At 42.1% G+C, this 25270-nt stretch overlaps 1 protein-coding gene across 1 annotated transcript in view; it reads right to left on the bottom strand.

The window, feature by feature from the left end:
- Positions 1–25206, bottom strand: part of LOC127118004 (protein ACCELERATED CELL DEATH 6) — a 31229-nt gene extending 6023 nt beyond the window's left edge. The window contains exon 1 of the mRNA XM_051048137.1: positions 25154–25206. The gene's annotated coding sequence lies outside the window, so the exon portion shown is untranslated. The remainder of the gene's footprint in view (positions 1–25153) is intronic.
- Between the last annotated feature and the right edge of the window lie 64 nt (positions 25207–25270).

Below are 25270 nucleotides of genomic sequence, written 5' to 3'. Positions count from 1 at the left end.
ACAAGTCATCACAAGTGGTCAACAAATTTATTTGGCATTTATTCAAATTAAAAATACTAAAATAAGGCATTTAAATTAAATATGGTTTGTCCAATTGTCGCATCACGCGAAAAACCGGCGGGAGAACAAGAACAACAGAGCCGCCACCGTGCGTTATTTATCCCAAAAGAGGGAAAGGAAACGCTCAGAGTAAACCTGGAAAAAGCATGGTCTCGCGACCAAAGAGAATGGGATCGGGAGTCGGTTATGCGAAGGGAAGGTATTAGCACCCCTACGCATCCGTCGTACTCGACGGGATCCACGCACAATAGAAAGGAAAATGGTTGCTAAAAACACTGCTCAAACTCACACACACTGGCTGAAAGAGACACAAGAAAACAAAAGAGACTGACTCGGCAGGACATCGCCTCCTGGGCCTACTTAGTCTATCAGGCATAGACATCAGAGTCGAAGTAGTTCGGACTGGGGAAACGACACATGCTCGCTAGGATGTCGCATCCTATGCATACGTATCTCCTTGGACGAAGGAGAATCAGAGCATTCGTAGCTCGGCTGACACGCACACAAACAAACACTGGCAAAGGCAAACGTGGAGCCTGAATGCCAATCACTGGACTTACATCAGCATCCGAACCAAAACACACACAAAAAGGCAAACGTGGAGCCTGAACGCCAATCACTGGACTTACATCAGCATCCGAACCAACAAACCCACACTGGAACCCAAATGCCACTCGATGGACTCACATCAGCTTCCAAGCACACAACAAGACAAAACAAAGACATAGGCGCCCGGAGAGATCAGCTCATCTCTTGCCTACGTACCTCATCTGGTATGAGGATCAGGGCGACGTAGTTCCCCTACGGGGGATAAAGGACTAGCCTAACCAGATAACAGAGGGAGACACAACTAGGGAGACTACGACTCGAGCCTAGATGTTGTCATGCAAAATCATCCCTAAGTTAAGGTTTCTAGCTAACTTGCACAGGAAGCAAGCCTATCCTAAACATGACTTGCACAGGAAGCAAGCCACACACACACTTAACTTGCATAGGAAGCAAGCCAAGCAAAACCTAACTTGCACAGGAAGCAAGTCAAACTAAACCTAACTTGCACGGGAAGCAAGCTAAAGCAAACACACAAGCACAAGTAGCACACACTATATACAAGCAATGGGCTCAAACAAGGTCAGGTTTTAGTCGAGGGGTCATATCAACCTCAACAAACAAACCACTGGAACTGGGTAGTGTTAGCTCTTAACCTTGCCATTGAGGGGCTAAGGTGAAGCAGATGAAAGGTGAGTGAAGATGAGACTTCACAGCTCTTATCCCTGGCCTGGGAGAGCTTAAGACAAGAATGTGTAGGTTCAGAAGGTGGGAACCCTCCTACACATTTGAAACTGACTCAACTGTACAATTGTACAAGATCTTGGGTCTGTATCTGCAATGCATCAACACAGTGGTGTGAGCAAAGCAGATGACACACAGAATAGCAGGGGATAGATTGCATATCCCTTGGGTTCTGCCAATTGCCTCTTCACTTAGGAGGTCTTTGACTCCATACAAGGACAAATGTAAACAGTCACAAACATTGCCTCTTAAGGAGGACTTCAGACAGTTGCCTGGCCAAGTAACAGGCCAGGTCTTCCAGACTACATGAAGATTAGAAATATACCTCAATGCAAATTGCTTAACAAGCAAAGCAAAGCAAAAGTTCACAAGGAACTGAGCAACTAAAAGCACCTGAAATAGTCAAACAGACATTAGTATACAACTTCAAGATTAAGCAAAAGGAAACAGACATCAACAGTTAATCAGAAGCAAATGAATGTGCAAGGCACAAGGCTTAAGGCATGTGAGCCAAGCCACCTACAAAACAAACAAGTTAAACAATGATATTCAAGCAAGCTCAATCCAAAAGAATTGGTCTCATTGGTCATTTGTTGGTCAACCTGAAAACATGAACTCAAATGTGAGTAACAGGACCACTAGGACAAGCCTAGGGTCAAAAGGGAATGAAAACATTAAAACAGCAAGTGGCAAGCATCCAAAATCATGTTCAAACAATCAAGAAACAATACCAATTGGTTTCACATTCATATCAATTATCATCATCATTTCATGAACAATTTAGGTCAAGGTATAGCAAACAGAAGCTCATAGAAGTCAACAGCAAGACTTAACTCAAAAGCAATCTCAAACATTTCCAAAAATCATCAAATAAATCATGATCAATCACAACCCACAGCAAGGTAAGCATGTCAAATTTCAACTCATTTGGACAAGTAGAAGATAGTCAATGAAAATCAGAAAGGCAAGGTAATTTTGAACTTGCTCAAAGAAGTCAACCAAACATGCATCAACTTGAAAAATTCATAAATCAGAGATGGCATATGATAAATGAATGGGACTAAAACCATGGCAAAGCTTAGGATGTCTAGTTATCTCATGTAAAATTTCATGTCCATCTAATAAAGTATGAGCATTTCACAAAACAAATGGGCACATGCATCACATAAGGTCAACATTTTGGTCAAACAGGGGAGAAAATCTCAAACAAATGGAAAATGCCATAAACAAATCCACAAAAAATCATATGCAAACTAGACATATTCAAGCTCAATCATACAAAAAATCAATCCATTTGGAGGTCAATAGGCATGGCTATAAAAATCAACAAGTTGCACATCGATGGTGTGACACAAATTGTCACACCCTACTTCAAAAATTCATAGCTCACAAACCAGATAAGATAAATTCATGATCTTTACACCAAAATCACCATAGAGAGGTCTAGTTTGTGCACAAAAAGTTTCAAGGTCAAAGGTTGAATCATGACTATTTCACAAATGATTTGGTGAGACATACATAAAATAGGCCACATGAACAAAACCATAGTACATTTAATTTTTCACATGTTCACAATTTGAATAAAAATGCTCATAAAAAACTAGATGAAAAAAGGAGATCAATGCAACAAATCCCATCTTAATTGGATCATCCTTTAATTATTTATGAATTTTTGAAGATTGTAAATAAAATGAAATAAAAAAAAAGAAATGAATGGAAATGCTATTTAATAATTATTGAGTAATTATTTAAATTGGAATGGCATTTGAGGAGCAATGGAACGCTGCCGTTCCACTTAAATGGGACTTCAACGCCCAGTCAACAGGAAATACTAGCCAATGAAACAAAGGCACGGCAATGCATCGCAGTAAAGCAGGCATCAAAAAGGGAAAGGCGCCTGCTGAGTATAGAGTTTCAGCGCTTTATTGGGTTAGTGGGGGCAATGCCCGGTCAGCAAAACCATGGGCCAATAGCGCGCAAGCAAGGTAACGCGCTGGGCCAATCAGAGTGTTTCTTCAAGAAACACCATGCACAGCAAACACACGAACCCTTATGGATCTAATGGCTTGGCAGCAGAAAAGAAAATAACACAGTAACACGCGTTCCTCTTGTAATCTCCAGCAGAAAAAAAAATTGCAACCAAAATCAAAAACAAATATACCAAAATGTTCATCTAAACATGCTCAAACGTAAATCAACTTCCATTAATCTCAACTCATGCTAAAATGGACAAATCATGTAAAAATGTAAATGAACATCAAATTTGGATTTCAAATTTCTCTCTCAATTCCTAACCGTTTCCTTCGATTCAAAGCTCAGTAAGCTCATGGCAAAAAGATCTACAAGGCGTAGTTCATGATTTTAGAAATGGAGAGATTTGATACCTGACCAATCTTGGAGCACAGAGCTGGAACAGTGGTTGTTTCCTTGTGTATTGTTGAAACAGATGTACTATGGTGTTGGTATTGATGAATGGTCGAGTATGGAATGCTCATATGCCTTGCTTCTAGCTCCAAACAAATTCTTCCATGGGAGAGCTTCTTTAGAACAGTAGAGAAACAAGCTTCATAGTTGAGATATCCAGCCTTCAAAGGGTTCAAAAACAGTAGCATATGATGCAGCAACTAAGGTTGGCTCGAGGGTTTTGAGGTTTTGTCAAGAAAAATCCAAAATGCAAAATGAGGGTTCTTGAGAGAATGCAACTTTTTCTGTTTTTCAAAGTGGCTGCTAGGGTTTCCTTCAGAGAGAAAATGATGAATATATACTCTGTTCAATGGTACTGATCAAGGTTCATGAAAAAGTGGAATGGAGTTGGTGAAAAGTGTCCTTTTGCCAATTTTCAAGCAAGTTGGTGATGGGTGTGTGTACTGCACGAAAATGGGCCTTGAACATGTCCAAAATATGATTTCTGAACATATTTGATTGGTAGAATTGGTTGGAAGTGGTTAATTTTGAAACTCATTTTTCAACCTCACTTGAAATTAATTCATGCAAGTCCAAAAATGCCATTTTGATTGGTAATGTTTTGGTGAATGATGGTTGCATATTTGGAAAGAGGGGATCAAATGTGACTTGTAGGAAAAAACCCCACCCAATTTGGCCAAATGGTTTGAGAGATATGGCCTTTTGAAGTTCAAAACTTTTGGAGAATGAATTGATCATAACTTGCCAACCATACATGGGAATTGAGTGTTCTTGGACTTTTTGGAAATGGGAGAACAAGTTATTCAACTTTCATGTTGGGCAAAAATTCATTTGAAGCTTGTATCATGATGTAAGTTTAGGCTCAAGAAGTTTCCATTTTTGGCAAGTTTCAATTACAGGTCCAGTTTCTATTTTTGGAAATTTCTGATCTGGCTTCAAATTCTTCCATGATGGTGTTTGACATGATATATGAGGCCTATTTGGACATGAATGAGCCCTCTCAAACAAAATCCAACCATCAAATCACTGATTAAATGCACAGTTGACCAACAGTTGACTTTTAGGGTTTCTGGTGAACTGAGCCATGACTGATGACTTCTGAACATCCAATCCTTGACCAAAACACTCCAAAAGGACCCCTAGGTCATGTGAACATGTTGGACAAACCCTAGGGCCTTGGCTCAATGAGAATTGCACTTGCTTGTTTGATTGACTGATCTCCTGACCAGTTTGACCTAATTCTTCTGATGACTTGCACTTGAGGCAAAGGGACAATGCAATGTTATGCAGTGGACCATGTTATGTTATGACCTAATATGAGAATGTATGTACAAGAAGTAGGTGCAAATTTGAGGTGCTACAGCTGCCCCTATTCAATCAGTTGGGAACCCGAACGGATGATAGCGACGGCTGTCAAACTTCCAGGGTAAACAGGGATTGAATACCAAGAACCGTAGAAATTTGCACTCTGCCGGATATGATACAAGGAGAACCACGTCATTTACCGATGACGCCTGCAATTGACAACTTCAGAAAGGCGAAACCATTTACCGATGTTTAGAAACTGGAAACTTGATATTTACCGATATCAACTTCAGCTCGACCATTTACCGACGGCTGCTGGGAAACAACTCTGATGTAAAAGGAAGCAAGACCATTTACCGATGGCGGCTTCAAAGAAAACTTGACATTTACCGATATCAACTTCAACTCGACCATTTACCGATGGCTACTGCAACTGGGGATCCGATATTTACCAATATCGAAGAAAACGGGGCCATTTACCGATGGCGGATAAAACTGGGCATTCAATATTTACCGATATCGAAGCATACAGGGCCATTTACCGATGGCGTCTCCACTTGGGGAGGAACAAAATCTTTGTGGTGTAATCAGACAAGACGTTTACCGACGACTTCTGGGGATCTTGATTTTATCAACAAGGAAACAAAGCATGACCAGACATTTACCGATGACTGGGATGAGACTCGACGTTTACCGACATCGAAAGATGATGTTTACCGACATCCAAAAACGACCAGACATTTACCGATGACTGGGGAACACTTCACTAAGGGAAAAAACAAATATTTGCAACTAGAAACCAGATAGGACATTTACCGATGACTCTACTGGGGATCTCTAGCTGGGGATTATCAGACATTTATCGATGACTGTAGAAAAGACTCGATGTTTACCGACATCGAAAGATGATGTTTACCGACATCAAAAAATGACCAGACATTTACCGATGACTGGGGAGAAAACCCGATGTTTACAGACACCGAAACAATGGTGTTTACCGACACCAAAAATGATGACCAGACATTTACTGATGACTGGGGAGAAAACCCGATGTTTACAGACACCGAAACAATGGTGTTACCGACACCAAAAATGATGACCAGACATTTACTGATGACTGGGGAGAATACCTGATGTTTACAGACACCGAAACAATGGTGTTTACCGACACCAAACAAAGAAACACACGCGGGCGCTGGCATGACACTTACCGGTATCACAAGAACAACATCTTAGATATGTCAAGGCAAGGTTGACCACTTGCTGGGGATCTCACTGGGGAGAAACAAACTTTCCGTCCTCGGACGGGTGAGGAAATAAACCTCTCTGGGGAATATCAATCCTGAGTGCTGTCAGTAGCCACTGTAGCAGGCGTGTTACACCGATGTTGAACAAAATGATCCGCCTCTTCCGGGGATATTGTCTGATTGGGTTAACACATGAATGCATATGTTTGAATTTTTCTATGGCGTAATGCTCCATATTGAATGGGAATGCTACGCAGTTTGAGGATACAATGATCACTAAAATGCAAAAATGCAAAAATGATGAAAAACTCCGGCTGGGGAGCCAAAACTGATCGGGTACTCCAACTCTGCGGGGAGACTCTGCAGGGAGAGCAACGACTTCTCACTCATGTTGGAGAATAGCACTGCTGCTGGGGGGAAGGTAAACTCCGCTGGGGATATCCTTCAGTCCACAAATAGGATAAATGTTGGAGATAAATTTCAATGAACCTGCCTCACTCGGGGAGGAAATCGGCAAATACAGGCCTGCTGGGGATAGGCAATCCTTAGATCTGTTGGGGAATAGAAGGCACTATCCACAGACGTCTCCGCAGGGGAACATAGCTCTGATAGCTTCCAAACTTGCTTGGGGAAAATATCTGCTGAGGAAACGTCCTCACAGATGCCAATCCTGAAAAACAGCACAACAAAATGCCCCCACGGGATACATGGACAAGATACGCTCAAGTGTCCTCAACATTCAAAATGATTTTCAAATGTTTTGTCTTTTTGCACGTTATTGTGTAGCCTTCATGTTCTTATATGCAATGCTTATCAAAAATTCGGACATTTTTGCAAACAAAACAGTAAAAATAAAAACAAAAGAGCCATTTATCTGAATAACGACTTTTATTGATTGAAAATGTGCCTGAAGAGGCAAATACATTGGGAAGCAATTCCTAGAAAGAGGTAATTGTGCATAAAAGGAAAAATCTATCCTAATGGCAATGTGAACACGGCATCCACTATTTCCCAATTCTGTTATAACTCACAGATCATCAGTTTTCCTCCCAACTCCTTGCTTTCTGAGAAGAATGACTGGACGGATCACATCTTTCGAGATGGCAGACGACAAAGCTCGATGAAGTACAGACAACTCAGACTGTAGTCTTCGCTTTAATCCCTCTTTTGGCTGGATCGCCCTTTCGGGTTTTCAATCCACCGGGATACCCATTTTTGCCTAAGCCGCCCTTGCGGGTTTTCGACTTACCGGGTGTACAAATTCTTTTCATTTTATCTCTAATTTTTGCCCGAACCTTTTCTTTCTGTTTTTTTGGTTCGCTGGGATGCCCATTTTTGCCTGGACTCTTTTTTCTTTTTGTCCAGCGGGTCAATTTATGCGAAGTATTTTTTGACTACATCTGAGTTAACAGGAGACGGAAAGTCTTCACCATCCATAGTTGTAAGCATCAAGGCTCCACCGGAGAAGACCTTCTTCACAACATACGGACCTTCATAATTAGGAGTCCACTTGCCCCTGTTATCTGCACCGGGAGGGAGGATCCTCTTCAAAACTAGATCACCGATCTGATAGCTTCGAGGACGCACTTTCTGATCAAAGGCTCGCTTCATCCTTCGCTGATACAACTGTCCATGGCATACAGCTGCTAGCCGTCTCTCTTCGATAAGGCTCAACTCGTTAAACCTTGTTCGAATCCACTCGGCTTCGTCCAGCTTGACATCCAATAAAACTCTCAGAGAAGGAATCTCCACTTCAACAGGTAGGACAGCTTCCATACCATACACAAGGGAGTAAGGGGTTGCCCCGGTCGACGTACGTACTGAGGTACGGTACCCATGCAAAGCGAAAGGCAGCATCTCATGCCAATCCTTGTACGTAACGACCATCTTCTGCACAATCTTCTTGATATTCTTGTTCGCCGCTTCTACAGCACCATTCATCTTCGGTCTGTAAGGAGAAGAATTGTGATGTTCAATCTTGAAATCTTTACAAAGCTCTTTCATCATCTTGTTATTGAGATTCGAACCATTGTCAGTGATGATTCTCTCCGGAACTCCATAACGACAGATGATTTCTTTCTTGATGAACCGGGTAACCACTTGTTTGGTAACGTTAGCATAGGAAGCTGCTTCCACCCATTTGGTGAAATAGTCAATCGCAACCAAGATGAAGCGATGTCCATTCGAAGCAGTAGGCTCAATCTTCCCAATCATATCAATGCCCCACATGGCAAACGGCCAAGGCGAATTCATGACATTCAGAGGGCTTGGTGGTACATGCACCTTATCAGCATAAATTTGACACTTATGGCACTTCCGAGCATACTTGAAACAATCGGATTCCATAGTCATCCAGTAATAACCCGCTCTCAACAATTTCTTAGCCATTGCATGTCCGCCGGCATGAGTACCGAAGGAACCTTCATGAACTTCCTGCATTAACATGTCCGCCTCGGGTCTGTCCACGCATCTGAGCAAGACCATGTCAAAGTTTCTCTTATACAACACATCATCCTGATTCAAATAGAAGCTTCCAGCTAGCCTTCTCAGGGTTTTCTTGTCATTCTTCGACGCACCTTCAGGATACTCCTGAGTCTTGAGGAAGTTCTTGATGTCATAATACCACGGCTTCTCATCAATCACAACAGACTCGGCTGCAAACACATACGCAGGCCTCTCGAGTCGATTCACCGCAACATGTGGCACATGATTCCACCAATGAACTTTGATCATAGACGACAAAGTTGCCAAAGCATCAGCCATCTGATTCTCATCCCGGGGGACATGATACAACTTCACCTTCTTGAAGAACGTCAGTATTCTTCTGGTGTAATCTCTATACGGAATCAAATGCGGCTGATTCGTATTCCAATCTCCATTGACTTGATTGACCACTAGAGCGGAATCTCCATAAATGTCAAGCGTTTTGATCCTCAGATCAATGGCTTCTTCTATCCCCATGATACAAGCCTCATACTCAGCTTCGTTGTTGGTGACGTCAAACGTCAATCTGGCAGAAAAAGGTATATGAGCACCTTTAGGATTGATCAATACTGCCCCAACACCGTTACCGTTCATATTCACAGCCCCATCAAACATCAGTGTCCATTTGTCATCAGGATCCGGTCCTTCCTCGACAAGAGGCTCTTCGCAATCTTTCATCTTAAGATACATGATGTCTTCATCAGGGAATTCAAACATCATAGGCTGATAATCTTCAATCGGTTGCTCGGCGAGGTAGTCTGACAGAATACTACCTTTGATGGCCTTTTGTGACGTGTACTGAATATCATATTCTGTTAGAATCATCTGCCAACGAGCAACGCGTCCGGTGAGAGCCGGTTTCTCAAAGATGTACTTCACTGGATCCATCTTAGAAATCAATAAGGTAGTATGGTTCAACATATACTGCCTCAGTCGGCGAGCAGCCCAGGCCAAAGCACAGCAAGTTTTCTCGAGCAGTGAATATCTTGTTTCACAGTCGGTAAACTTTTTGCTAAGGTAGTATATGGCATGCTCTTTTCGACCAGACTCGTCATGCTGTCCCAATACACACCCCATCGAGTTCTCAGTCACTGACAGGTACATTATCAGAGGTCTCCCTGGAACTGGAGGTATAAGGATTGGAGGTTTCTGTAAATACTCCTTTATCTTGTCAAAAGCTTTCTGACAGTCATCATTCCACCTGATCGCTTGATTCTTTCTAAGCAGTTTGAAAATTGGTTCGCACGTGGCTGTTAGATGAGATATGAACCTTGCAATGTAGTTCAACCTCCCTAAAAACCCACGGACTTGCTTCTCCGTTTTCGGTTCAGGCATCTCTTGAATAGCTTTGACTTTTGCTGGATCAACCTCAATCCCTTTCTCACTGACAATGAAGCCTAAAAGCTTCCCTGATCTCACCCCAAACGTACACTTGTTCGGATTCAACCTCAGCTTGAACTTTCTCAACCGATCAAACAGCTTCTGCAAATTAACCAAGTGCTCCTCTTCTGTCTGCGACTTCGCAATCATATCATCTACGTACACTTCAATTTCTTTGTGCATCATGTCATGAAAGAGAGTCGTCATTGCCCTCTGATAGGTAGCACCAGCATTCTTTAGCCCAAATGGCATCACCTTATAGCAGAACGTGCCCCAAGGTGTAATGAATGTCGTCTTTTCCATGTCCTCTGGCGCCATCTTGATCTGATTATATCCAGAGAAACCATCCATGAAAGAGAATACCGAGGATTGAGCCGTATTATCAACCAATACATCAATGTGAGGTAATGGGAAATCATCTTTCGGACTCGCTCTATTCAAATCCCGGTAATCGACACACATTCTGACTTTGCCATCCTTCTTCGGCACAGGAACGATGTTGGCCACCCATGGGGGATAACTTGTAACAGCCAAAAAACCTGCATCCCACTGCTTCTGAACCTCTTCCTTGATCTTAGTTGCCATGTCAGGACTCGTTCTACGAAGCTTCTGCTTGACCGAAGGACATCCTTCTCTAAGAGGTAATCGATGCACCACAATGTCTGTATCCAACCCAGGCATATCTTGATATGACCAGGCGAATATCTCCACATATTCTCTCAGCATCTCAATCAGCCTCCTCTTGACAGAGTCCTCTAAAGCAGCCCCAATCTTGATTTCTCTTTTGGCGTCCTCAGTACCCAAATTAACAACCTCCAACTCCTCCTGATGAGGTTGGATGACCCTTTCCTCCTGCTTCAGCAATCTGACCAATTCTGCAGGAAGTTCACAGTCTTCCTCACTCTCCTCTTCAGCTTGGTAGATGGGATTGTCGAAATCATACTGAGCCATAACAGAACTGTTCATAGTGAATGCCATAAGATCGCTTCTGCATGTTTAATGCTTTGTTTTAGAAAAAGAGTTCAATAAAGTCACAAAAAACAAAAACATTGCCATTTTTATTGTTTTTGAAAAAAAGATGAAAAAAAAAAAAAAAGAAAGACAGGGATCACAAAGTTTGATTGCAAAAAATGTCCTTCATTAATGATAATCATTAAAACATGATGAGGCCCTACAATGAATCACTACGCCTTGGGCAGATCGTAGGATTTTCATGCAAAATGAAAAAACAACAGAAAATTACTCTGTCAGAAGAGTAACTTGAACCACTTCTTCAGCCGTCCAGTTGTTGATAGACCCCCCTGGTGCACACGGGCGAACCCAGTTGTCCAAATCACAATCACTGTCACAGTCTTCACTACCGGTTGCAGAGACGTCGCCATGATTCATCAGCCCAGCGCTGGTAAAGGTACTCGGACCCGCTTGACCATTCTGCTCTGCTTGGAGAGGCTCATAACCAACGCCAAATTTGTCTTCTTTGACAGGCAAGTCCACCATCTTGCCCCAGCCTTCAGCTTTGCCAGAATCAACAACCTCCTTAGCCTGCTTGTAAGAAGTAATTGAAGCACCTGGCTTCCTCTGCTCAGCGTACGCCACTTTCTCAAGAGCCACAGTCTCAAACGCCTGGCATAAAGTTTCGTGGATCTCGCCATCCACCTCAACATATTTGAACGAGGATAGATGACTCACCAGAATCTCTTCTTCACCGCACACGGTCACAATCTGACCGTTCCAGACATACTTGAGCTTTTGATGGAGAGTCGACGAGACTGCCCCTGCTGCATGAATCCATGGACGCCCCAATAAACAACTATAGGCGGGCTGGATGTCCATAACATAGAAGATGATATCGAATACCTCAGGACCTATCTTCACAGGCAAGGTAACTTCCCCACACACAGAACGTTTGGATCCGTCGAAAGCACGAACGATCAGGTCACTGGGAGTAAGCACAAACCCTTCCACATCAATCTTCTTCAGAATCTGCTTAGGCAACACATTCAGCGACGACCCGGTGTCTACCAATACGTGAGACAACACTGCCCCCTTGCACTCCATGGTGATGTGCAAGGCTTTGTTATGGTTTCGCCCTTCAGGCGGTAAGTCCAGGTTGGTGAATCCTACACCATGCCTGGTGCTCACATTGGCCATCACACCCTCCAGTTGATTGACAGAAATCTCCTGAGGCACGTAAGCCAGATTTAACATCTTCAGCAAGGCATTACGGTGTGCCTCAGAGCACAACAACAGTGAAAGTATAGAAATCTTGGACGGAGTTTGATTCAACTGATCTACAATCTTGTAGTCACTCTTCTTGATTATCTTCATAAACTCCTCCACGTCTTTCTCAAATGAGCCCTCGGGCGCTTCCTTCTGGACAGGCTCTTCCTCAACCACAGCTTGCTTACCCTTTGCTTTGGCGAGAGCCTCAGCATTATTGTCCCTCAAAGGCTGCGGTGCGAACAGACGACCGCTTCTGGTAAAACCTCCTGGACCCCCTACATTATCCACAGCCGGACCAACAGTTGCAGGAACTCTATTCGGTAAACCAATTGTCACTGGAGCTTGATTCACTGGTCTCGTCTGACTTTCAGCCCTTCTGTTACTGCGGTAAGCATTATCATACTTCCACGGCACGGCTCTACTATTCTCAACAGCCCTTCTTCCAGACGCAACGATAGTAGTTGGAGCACTGATGGTTACAGGCACGGAAATGGTAACTGGGGTACCATTTGTTGCAGGTGCACTAACGACCCTTTGTCCACGTCCTTCAGACGGTTTAAAGTAAATGGTGATAGTTGACACTGTCCCACGATCTTTTACAGCCCTACTGAATTGCAAACAACCCTCATCCATCATACCCTGGATACCGGCCCTTAACTGGTCGCAACCATTCTCAGATTCTGCACAGCCCAAACAATCCTCATCACAGCCCGAGTAGACACCCCCATTCAGCAGACGGCCCTTCACAACTAGCAGAGAAGTCTGAACATCATCAACATTAACAACCAGATCTTCAGCTTCTTTCCCCTCAATATTGTTCACTCTATGCCCACCATGCTGAGGCATAGGGTTGTTTACGACGTTAGGCACTGGAGCGAAGTTGATCGCCTTGGCATCGATCAAATCTTGGACCTTGTGCTGGAAGCCCGACACTTCTCAGTATGATGCCCTGGTGCCCCAGAGTGAAAGTCACAACGGACGTTGGCGTCGTACCCAGGAGGCAATACTGTAGGCGGAGCCATTGTACGCAACTCAACCAACCCCAACCTGAGTAGTTCGGGCAGCAGTTCGGCGTACGACATGGGTAGCGAATCAAAACGTCGATCAGGCATCCTTTGTCTGGGCTGATACGGACGTTGCTGTTGTTGTTGTTGCGGTTGTTGAACTCTTTGTTGTTGTTGTTGACGAGGTTGAGGTGCCGGAATGGTCACTGCAGCAACCTGACAGCGTTGACTTCTGTTCTGATCTCTGCGGTATTGAACAGCATTAGTTTCACCCTCTCTTCGACGAGGTGCCCCAGCAAATGGCTTCTTAGAAGAAGAGGAACCAGCATCTTGGATCTTCCCAGTTTTAATCAAGCTCTCAGTCCTCTCTCCACAAATGACAACATCAGAAAAACTACCGAATGGGCAGCTCCCCATCCGGTCCATAAACACACCCTGAAGAGTACCGATAAACATGTCTGTCAACTCCCTCTCCAGCATAGGGGGTTGAACTCTAGCAGCCAGTTCACGCCACCTCTGGGCGTACTCCTTGAAGCTCTCTCCGGATTTCTGACATAGACTCTGCAGCTGAGTCCGGCTAGGCGCCATGTCCATGTTATGTTTATATTGCCTCAAGAAGGCCTCACCCAGATCCCTCCAGCATCGGATCGAATCTCTCTTTAATTCCATGTACCAGTCTAAAGAAACCCCAGATAGACTATCTTGGAAAAAATACATCCACATCTTTTCATCATCGGTATACGCAGAGATTTTTCGATAATAAGCCTGCACATGGGTGCGAGGGCAAGAAGTACCGTTGTATTTATCGAAGGACGGTGCTTTGAACTTGTAAGGAATTCTCAAGCCTTCCACCAACCCCATATTGGTAACATCAAAACCGAGAGAATTCTGACATTCCATAGCTCTAATTTTCTCAGCAAGGGCATCAACTTTACGATCCCTCTCATCAACCCTTCCCAGAACGTCTTCGTCTTCACTGAGCAGAGTGAACATATCCTCTTGTCTGTCAACAATCGGAGCAGGATTACGGGCCGGGGCACGGACTGCTCTGGCATTAGCGGCATCTGGAGCAATAGGTTGACCGTTGATTCGAATACCCCCCAACTCATCACCTACAGCATAGTTGTTGATGGGTACAGCAGCAGCAACATTATTATCATTGACTGGGCCTCCCTCTGGCGGAGCATGGTTGACCGGTGGAATTGCAGCCTCTTGTCTCTGAACCATGGCTCGAAGTTCTTCTTGACCTTGTGCAACCCCTTGCATCATATTCATAAACTGGGCCATGTTAGCCTTCATCTCAGCCAACTCAGCTTGAACTTGATCCATACCTCTCTGTTGATTCAGTCTTGTTGAGTAGCGGTGCGGACGTTGATCAGCTATCCTGCCTGAACAGGAACCAAGAGTGAGAAGTCACGACCAAGAACACCTGTTATGCAAAATGATATGAGTATGGTGCTAATGATGCGTATGATGCACATGATATGTTCATTCCTCAGGCATTCAAAGAGCCTGAGTCATCCTCGAAAGATGGCAACCTGCAGCAAGAACAACACAGAAGCACAGAAACAACATACACAAGAGTGATGCGTACAAGGTGAAACCAACAACCTCATCTATATGAGTAACAGGATCATACAACAAAGTCGACAAAGAAAATCCAAACAATCGGAGTACAACAATGAATCCTATCCAACAAGCCTGGAGGTGATTCTCAACATACATATCAAAGATACAAGCTAAGACAAACGGCCTCCCGGAATGAGAGTCTTCAAGTACTGACACTGGTCTATCAACAGGTCACATTCTGAACATTCTGGCAAAAGAGTGATCTTCTCCTTCAGTTGTCGTCTAAGCTCTACCACTTCTCCTCCAAGGTGGTTCTCTGATGCCTGTCTCAAGTCTACTTCCTTCTTCAACTGGATGTCTTTATCTCTGAGTTGCTTCTCCAAGTCTCTGATCTTCTTCTGATAGCTGGCCTCAACCCTCTGCAGCCTCAAGCACTCCCGGTGTTCTGCATCTAACATGCTCTCCATCTCCTCGTAGGATCTCTTCTTGCTTCTCAGTCTGCTAGCATCTTCTTCTCGCACTCCTCTGAGTTGATGAGCCAAGTTCAAACTATCAGCTTTGGCTTTGTACAGCTCCATCTGGGTATCTTGCTCCTTCTCTCTCAAACGGCGATTCTCCATCAAGGCTTGCTTGTAGTGCTCCGCAGGCACACTCTCAGCAAGGATCAAAGGTGGTTGCTCCTGCAACGGCTCCATCCTATCGTAGGGTAACAACAAAGTTTCTACTCTCTCCTTGACCCAATCAGTGTAATCAGGCATAGCAACGGCAAACTTCTTCCCTAAGACAGATCCATCCTTCATACCAATAGACTTCCAAGCTCTTCCTATCTGCTCCAATCTATCCGGGTCACTCTGCTTCTCAAAATACACACTTTCTGCTACCTCAGCCTCAAGTGGTCTTCCCTTCATCACAAACCCCAACTGGCGAAGAGAAAGAACCGGGTTGTAATTGATGCAACCCCTAGTCCCTACGAGTGGCACATTACGGAATCCTCCACAGCTCATAATGACGTTACGCACATCCATCCGGTAAGATTGCCATCTGATATCATAGGAGGTAAGAGACATAACCCTCTGAGTCCACTTATGCGTGCTCTGAGCATCCACAAAAGGTCCACTGACTGGCAGGAGAGACAAGGACCATCTGAGCAAAAGCGGGAGACAACACCTGATAGCCCCACCCTTACCATGCCTACTGTGAACAACATAGTAAGTGTCAGCTAACAGAGTAGGAACTGGATTTCCTCCAATGAAAATACTGACTGCAGCATAGTCAACAAAATTGGGCATACTCGGAAACAGGACGATCCCATAGATCATGACGGCCAACTGAGCATGAAAGGCTTCCCAACTTCCCTTCTCTGCTTCTTCTCTAGCTACCCTTAACAGAAACTTCAAAGGCAATCCTACAACATCCCCACTGGACTTCCAACTATCACTGACTTCCTTGATACCCAAATGGAGAGCTCTGGCAACAACTCTGAAATCAACCTCCTTGGGCACATCCAAGAAAGGAACCTGATACCGGACCGGGACACTCAGCAGAATGGAGTACTCCTCAAGAGTAGGCGCCAACTGATAATCTTGAAAGGTGAAACAATGAAGCTCTGGGTCGTAGAACTGTAGAAGAGTCTGCAACGGCACCGGATCGACTACCATCTTCAACAGTGTCAGAATATCTCCATACTGGTCAACAAACCCCTTCTGGTTACCACTGGTCATAAGGTTGCTCAACTCAATCAGAGACGTCAAAGGTTCACGGTGAAAGCTGTAGGAACAAGTCTTTCGCTTCAACTCTGGGACTGTTGCCATCTCTATCAGTGAACAAGCTCTGGAATGTACCTGAGAAGTGATATGCATGTAGGGATTAGTTTTTTTTTCTCTTTTTCTTTCTTTTTTTTTTGTATCTTTTTTTTTTATTGCGTATTTTTTTGAAAATAAACATGCTATGATGCAAATGATGCAGACACGACTGGTTGGCTGTGTCTCTCAGAACACAGGATCAAAGCTTCGGCTTGAACTCGGAACCACATATTCATCTGAAACCCAAAGTCATCTGAGACCCCAAAATTTTGAACCAGTAGTCACCAACAGGATCACAAGTCACCAACAAGTCACCAACTGTACCTGTAATAATGATCATTCCCTCCCCACTCACGGGTGTCATCTAGGCCAGGGTAAGGTCGAGAGAAACGCAGCATAAATAACCTTTCGCAGAATATCATCATATACACACCCGAAGTATGTAACGATAATATCCCACCAGGGTCTGAACTGCTCGTGATATCAATGTTCCGCTAAGTGGCGCAATACCACCCGCTTCCCATGAATCACTCTATTCCTAAGTATCCTAGATTTCACCCATGGCCTGGGTATTGGGCCTTTTACCTCATGTAACTCCCACCCCAACAGAGAGAAACAGACAACCCGCCAGATGAATAATGAATGTGAATGAATGCAAACATAAGTGCAAACATGAATACAAACAATAAATAAATGAATGCAATAAATAACAGCAAAAGCAACCAAACCCTATCCTAGAGAGCGCTAGGAGAGACTCGCTTAGGGAAGATGGACCAGCATAGGTCAACTTCTCTTATGTCCCCAGCAGAGTCGCCAGCTGTCGCATCACGCGAAAAACCGGCGGGAGAACAAGAACAACAGAGCCGCCACCGTGCGTTATTTATCCCAAAAGAGGGAAAGGAAACGCTCAGAGTAAACCTGGAAAAAGCATGGTCTCGCGACCAAAGAGAATGGGATCGAGAGTCGGTTATGCGAAGGGAAGGTATTAGCACCCCTACGCATCCGTCGTACTCGACGGGATCCACGCACAATAGAAAGGAAAATGGTTGCTAAAAACACTGCTCAAACTCACACACACTGGCTGAAAGAGACACAAGAAAACAAAAGAGACTGACTCGGCAGGACATCGCCTCCTGGGCCTACTTAGTCTATCAGGCATAGACATCAGAGTCGAAGTAGTTCGGACTGGGGAAACGACACATGCTCGCTAGGATGTCGCATCCTATGCATACGTATCTCCTTGGACGAAGGAGAATCAGAGCATTCGTAGCTCGGCTGACACGCACACAAACAAACACTGGCAAAGGCAAACGTGGAGTCTGAATGCCAATCACTGGACTTACATCAGCATCCGAACCAAAACACACACAAAGAGGCAAACGTGGAGCCTGAACGCCAATCACTGGACTTACATCAGCATCCGAACCAACAAACCCACACTGGAACCCAAATGCCACTCGATGGACACACATCAGCTTCCAAGCACACAACAAGACAAAACAAAGACACAGGCGCCCGAAGAGATCAGCTCATCTCCTGCCTACGTACCTCATCTGGTATGAGGATCAGGGCGACGTAGTTCCCCTACGGGGGATAAAGGACTAGCCTAACCAGATAACAGAGGGAGACACAACTAGGGAGACTACGACTCGAGCCTAGATGTTGTCATGCAAAATCATCCCTAAGTTAAGGTTTCTAGCTAACTTGCACAGGAAGCAAGCCTATCCTAAACATGACTTGCACAGGAAGCAAGCCACACACACACTTAACTTGCACAGGAAGCAAGCCAAGCAAAACCTAACTTGCACAGGAAGCAAGTCAAACTAAACCTAACTTGCACGGGAAGCAAGCTAAAGCAAACACACAAGCACAAGTAGCACACACTATATACAAGCAATGGGCTCAAACAAGGTCAGGTTTTAGTCGAGGGGTCATATCAACCTCAACAAACAAACCACTGGAACTGGGTAGTGTTAGCTCTTAACCTTGCCATTGAGGGGCTAAGGTGAAGCAGATGAAAGGTGAGTGAAGATGAGACTTCACAGCTCTTATCCCTGGCCTGGGAGAGCTTAAGACAAGAATGTGTGGGTTCAGAAGGTGGGAACCCTCCTACACATTTGAAACTGACTCAACTGTACAATTGTACAAGATCTTGGGTCTGTATCTGCAATGCATCAACACAGTGGTGTGAGCAAAGCAGATGACACACAAAATAGCAGGGGATAGATTGCATATCCCTTGGGTTCTGCCAATTGCCTCTTCACTTAGGAGGTCTTTGACTCCATACAAGGACAAATGTAAACAGTCACAAACATTGCCTCTTAAGGAGGACTTCAGACAGTTGCCTGGCCAAGTAACAGGCCAGGTCTTCCAGACTACATGAAGATTAGAAATATACCTCAATGCAAATTGCTTAACAAGCAAAGCAAAGCAAAAGTTCACAAGGAACTGAGCAACTAAAAGCACCTGAAATAGTCAAACAGACATTAGTATACAACTTCAAGATTAAGCAAAAGGAAACAGACATCAACAGTTAATCAGAAGCAAATGAATGTGCAAGGCACAAGGCTTAAGGCATGTGAGCCAAGCCACCTACAAAACAAACAAGTTAAACAATGATATTCAAGCAAGCTCAATCCAAAAGAATTGGTCTCATTGGTCATTTGTTGGTCAACCTGAAAACATGAACTCAAATGTGAGTAACAGGACCACTAGGACAAGCCTAGGGTCAAAAGGGAATGAAAACATTAAAACAGCAAGTGGCAAGCATCCAAAATCATGTTCAAACAATCAAGAAACAATACCAATTGGTTTCACATTCATATCAATTATCATCATCATTTCATGAACAATTTAGGTCAAGGTATAGCAAACAGAAGCTCATAGAAGTCAACAGCAAGACTTAACTCAAAAGCAATCTCAAACATTTCCAAAAATCATCAAATAAATCATGATCGATCACAACCCACAGCAAGGTAAGCATGTCAAATTTCAACTCATTTGGACAAGTAGAAGATAGTCAATGAAAATCAGAAAGGCAAGGTAATTTTGAACATGCTCAAAGAAGTCAACCAAACATGCATCAACTTGAAAAATTCATAAATCAGAGATGGCATATGATAAATGAATGGGACTAAAACCATGGCAAAGCTTAGGATGTCTAGTTATCTCATGTAAAATTTCATGTCCATCTAATAAAGTATGAGCATTTCACAAAACAAATGGGCACATGCATCACATAAGGTCAACATTTTGGTCAAACAGGGGAGAAAATCTCAAACAAATGGAAAATGCCATAAACAAATCCACAAAAAATCATATGCAAACTAGACATATTCAAGCTCAATCATACAAAAAATCAATCCATTTGGAGGTCAATAGGCATGGCTATAAAAATCAACAAGTTGCACATCGATGGTGTGACACAAATTGTCACACCCTACTTCAAAAATTCATAGCTCACAAACCAGATAAGATAAATTCATGATCTTTACACCAAAATCACCATAGAGAGGTCTAGTTTGTGCACAAAAAGTTTCAAGGTCAAAGGTTGAATCATGACTATTTCACAAATGATTTGGTGAGACATACATAAAATAGGCCACATGAACAAAACCATAGTACATTTAATTTTTCACATGTTCACAATTTGAATAAAAATGCTCATAAAAAACTAGATGAAAAAAGGAGATCAATGCAACAAATCCCATCTCAATTGGATCATCCTTTAATTATTTATGAATTTTTGAAGATTGTAAATAAAATGAAATAAAAAAAAAGAAATGAATGGAAATGCTATTTAATAATTATTGAGTAATTATTTAAATTGGAATGGCATTTGAGGAGCAATGGAACGCTGCCGTTCCACTTAAATGGGACTTCAACGCCCAGTCAACAGGAAATACTAGCCAATGAAACAAAGGCACGGCAATGCATCGTAGTAAAGCAGGCATCAAAAAGGGAAAGGCGCCTGCTGAGTATAGAGTTTCAGCGCTTTATTGGGTTAGTGGGGGCAATGCCCGGTCAGCAAAACCATGGGCCAATAGCGCGCAAGCAAGGTAACGCGCTGGGCCAATCAGAGTGTTTCTTCAAGAAACACCATGCACAGCAAACACACGAACCCTTATGGATCTAATGGCTTGGCAGCAGAAAAGAAAATAACACAGTAACACGCGTTCCTCTTGTAATCTCCAGCAGAAAAAAAAATTGCAACCAAAATCAAAAACAAATATACCAAAATGTTCATCTAAACATGCTCAAACGTAAATCAACTTCCATTAATCTCAACTCATGCTAAAATGGACAAATCATGTAAAAATGTAAATGAACATCAAATTTGGATTTCAAATTTCTCTCTCAATTCCTAACCGTTTCCTTCGATTCAAAGCTCAGTAAGCTCATGGCAAAAAGATCTACAAGGCGTAGTTCATGATTTTAGAAATGGAGAGATTTGATACCTGACCAATCTTGGAGCACAGAGCTGGAACAGTGGTTGTTTCCTTGTGTATTGTTGAAACAGATGTACTATGGTGTTGGTATTGATGAATGGTCGAGTATGGAATGCTCATATGCCTTGCTTCTAGCTCCAAACAAATTCTGCCATGGGAGAGCTTCTTTAGAACAGTAGAGAAACAAGCTTCATAGTTGAGATATCCAGCCTTCAAAGGGTTCAAAAACAGTAGCATATGATGCAGCAACTAAGGTTGGCTCGAGGGTTTTGAGGTTTTGTCAAGAAAAATCCAAAATGCAAAATGAGGGTTCTTGAGAGAATGCAACTTTTTCTGTTTTTCAAAGTGGCTGCTAGGGTTTCCTTCAGAGAGAAAATGATGAATATATACTCTGTTCAATGGTACTGATCAAGGTTCATGAAAAAGTGGAATGGAGTTGGTGAAAAGTGTCCTTTTGCCAATTTTCAAGCAAGTTGGTGATGGGTGTGTGTACTGCACGAAAATGGGCCTTGAACATGTCCAAAATATGATTTCTGAACATATTTGATTGGTAGAATTGGTTGGAAGTGGTTAATTTTGAAACTCATTTTTCAACCTCACTTGAAATTAATTCATGCAAGTCCAAAAATGCCATTTTGATTGGTAATGTTTTGGTGAATGATGGTTGCATATTTGGAAAGAGGGGATCAAATGTGACTTGTAGGAAAAAACCCCACCCAATTTGGCCAAATGGTTTGAGAGATATGGCCTTTTGAAGTTCAAAACTTTTGGAGAATGAATTGATCATAACTTGCCAACCATACATGGGAATTGAGTGTTCTTGGACTTTTTGGAAATGGGAGAACAAGTTATTCAACTTTCATGTTGGGCAAAAATTCATTTGAAGCTTGTATCATGATGTAAGTTTAGGCTCAAGAAGTTTCCATTTTTGGCAAGTTTCAATTACAGGTCCAGTTTCTATTTTTGGAAATTTCTGATCTGGCTTCAAATTCTTCCATGATGGTGTTTGACATGATATATGAGGCCTATTTGGACATGAATGAGCCCTCTCAAACCAAATCCAACCATCAAATCACTGATTAAATGCACAGTTGACCAACAGTTGACTTTTAGGGTTTCTGGTGAACTGAGCCATGACTGATGACTTCTGAACATCCAATCCTTGACCAAAACACTCCAAAAGGACCCCTAGGTCATGTGAACATGTTGGACAAACCCTAGGGCCTTGGCTCAATGAGAATTGCACTTGCTTGCTTGATTGACTGATCTCCTGACCAGTTTGACCTAATTCTTCTGATGACTTGCACTTGAGGCAAAGGGACAATGCAATGTTATGCAGTGGACCATGTTATGTTATGACCTAATATGAGAATGTATGTACAAGAAGTAGGTGCAAATTTGAGGTGCTACACCAATTCCTAAAACTTCATCAAAACACCAAAGAAATGGCCATGAGATTTATCATAGGTCAAACAAGGTCAAAGGACCTTGGAGAAAAAATTCATAATTTTTGGATATTTAAATTTATTTTTAAACAATTAAAAACAAATGAAAAATCAATTAAATCATGAAAAATATTAATAATGATCCAAAGAATAATTTTAGTTCAGAATATGAAAGAGGAAATTATTTGAAAAGTTTTGGTGAAACTCCCATATTTTTTGGATCAATATTGAAATTAATATGAATTAATGAAAATAAAAGGATTAAAATGAAAATTAAATGATCAGAAAAAATGTGGACCACTTGATCTCCCTCATTAATTGAGTTGGTAGATCAAGTGGTCACAATCACGCAATCCACGATACGCCTGAGTCAGCGCGCCACAGGAAAGGTAATTCAAGCCAATGTACGAGATTATTTCATTTCAAAAGGATCATGTGGCTCTGAACACGCCAACTCGCCACCGGAGCTACATCTCCGGTCTCCTTCTCAGGCGAGCCTCGTCGGACTGGTTCAGTCATAACCATCACCAAAATTAAAAAGAAGGACATGATTTCAAAGTAAAAATGGCACTGAGCACGAATCTGACCTCAATTTATCCTAACTCCAAGTATATTGAGAGATACATGGAGTTGAAATTTGAGGTACATGAACTGAGTTGCTTCGATTTAGCCTCAAAGCAACTCAATCGTCTTGCCTACATTGGTAGGACTTCAGACAACCAAGGAATCAAGAGAATTGAGCAAGATTGAGAGAGAATCAAAGAGATTAAAGTTTATGGAAAATACCTTCAATGTAGGTCTAGATTCAGCTGTTCTTGCCTTGGCTCATGCTTGATCTCACTCCAAATGCTTGCAGAAGAAGAATTGAATGCTCAAAAGGTCTTGGATCCCTGGAGTTTTGAATCTCAAAACAGTGAGAATTCAAACTCAATTTCAAGTGAAATTCTCAGGATTATCCTTTGGAATGTGAGGGTTAGAGGTTGGGGATCAAAGCTAGCGCGAATGTGTGTGAAATTCTGAGCATATGGAGCTCTATTTATAGCCAATTCAATTGATATTTGCACACTTGAAGTGAACTTCAAAAATTAGCAATGTGTGATGCATGAGTGAATGGGCGTGTGCAGGCCCATGAAATTACTCCATCTGATCCATAATTGAGTGTAAGCCAGGATGAAGTCATGTTGGATTGCAAGGCAAGTGTGCATGGATGTTTGAAGTTCAATCTTGCCAAATGATGATACCATGTTCAAGCCATGTGCAGCCTATTCATTTCATGTCCAAAATGGATGAACTTGGACTTTTTGGAAAGGTTAGATCAAGAGGAACAACTTTCATGTTCAAGAATTTTTCATTTGGAGCTTGGAACTTGAAGAACTTTGAGGTGGAAGTTTGTAAATTTTAACATCTTGAAATTTTTTCTAAGTGTCAAGCCACATGTCTCAATATTCCACCTTACTTAACTTTTTATGTGAGCTTCAAATGAGAAAAGTATCTTCATAAAAGTTATATCTCTCTCAAATAACTTCAAAATGGTAAACAATTTCATGTCATTTGGATTTGAAATGATAGGGTTATGCATTTTTGAAGTTTGGAAAAATCACTTGATAAATGGTATAGGTCAAAAGTGACCTATAATGTAGCCTCATATCACATGCTCATAAAAGTTGAATTAGCTCTCACTCCAAACATCAAAGTTGAAGTAGACCTCTTGAATTTGATTGTGCAACTTGGAAATCTTTCATATAATAAAAATTGAGAAAGTTATGGCCTTGGGAAGTTGACTTTCAAATTAGGGTTAAGACAAAATGACCTATAATGTCTCAACATAGAAAATGATTTTCCAAGCAAAACTAGCTCTAGGTATAAACATGAAAGTTGTTTATAATGTCCTTTAGAGTAAGTTTTGTCTTGGAATCATTTTCATATGGTGAAAATTTAGGAGATAGGGTCTAGGGAGACCCAGTTTTGATCAGATGAATTCATCTGGTCAACCACCATCAACCAACTTGCTAACTTCGAATTCTCTTGACTTTATAGTCTTATGGTAGATCATATATGCATAAGATGATGAATTTTGAAGTGTCCCTTGAGAAATTTTATCAATTGGTAAGATAGCTTGTTGGAAAAGATAACATTTAAATATGTATTTGATTTATATTAATATACAACTTCATTTCAGTCTGTTTGTCTTGTTTGCTTTTGATTCTTACAAATATATATATGTTATGTTATTTTTAATTATAGTTTTTGTTTTATTAATTAATTGTTATAATATATAGAAGATGCATGAAAAATATAAAATAATTTTATATTGATATAGTATAAGTGAAAAGTATTCCTCTAAGACATTTTAAAATTAGTTATTGCACGACAGTATAAAGTTTTAAGACTAAGTATTGATTTTATGTGTATAACCAGATAATAAAATGCAGAAAATGTAGAGTTATAATGAATTAAAATTAAATGACAAACCAAAATATTCTCTGAACTGCTTCAAGCTCGATCGATCGCTATTGCGTATTGGTTGCTACTGATGACCATCAAAAATATATCTATCTATATATACTATTGTAATTGATTCTTTAATGT

The sequence above is a fragment of the Lathyrus oleraceus genome, chromosome 2 (assembly GCF_024323335.1).
Source record: "Lathyrus oleraceus cultivar Zhongwan6 chromosome 2, CAAS_Psat_ZW6_1.0, whole genome shotgun sequence".
NCBI lineage: Eukaryota > Viridiplantae > Streptophyta > Magnoliopsida > Fabales > Fabaceae > Lathyrus > Lathyrus oleraceus.
The sequence above is the reverse complement of the archived record's forward strand: the minus strand, read 5'-3'. Positions and strand labels throughout refer to the sequence as shown.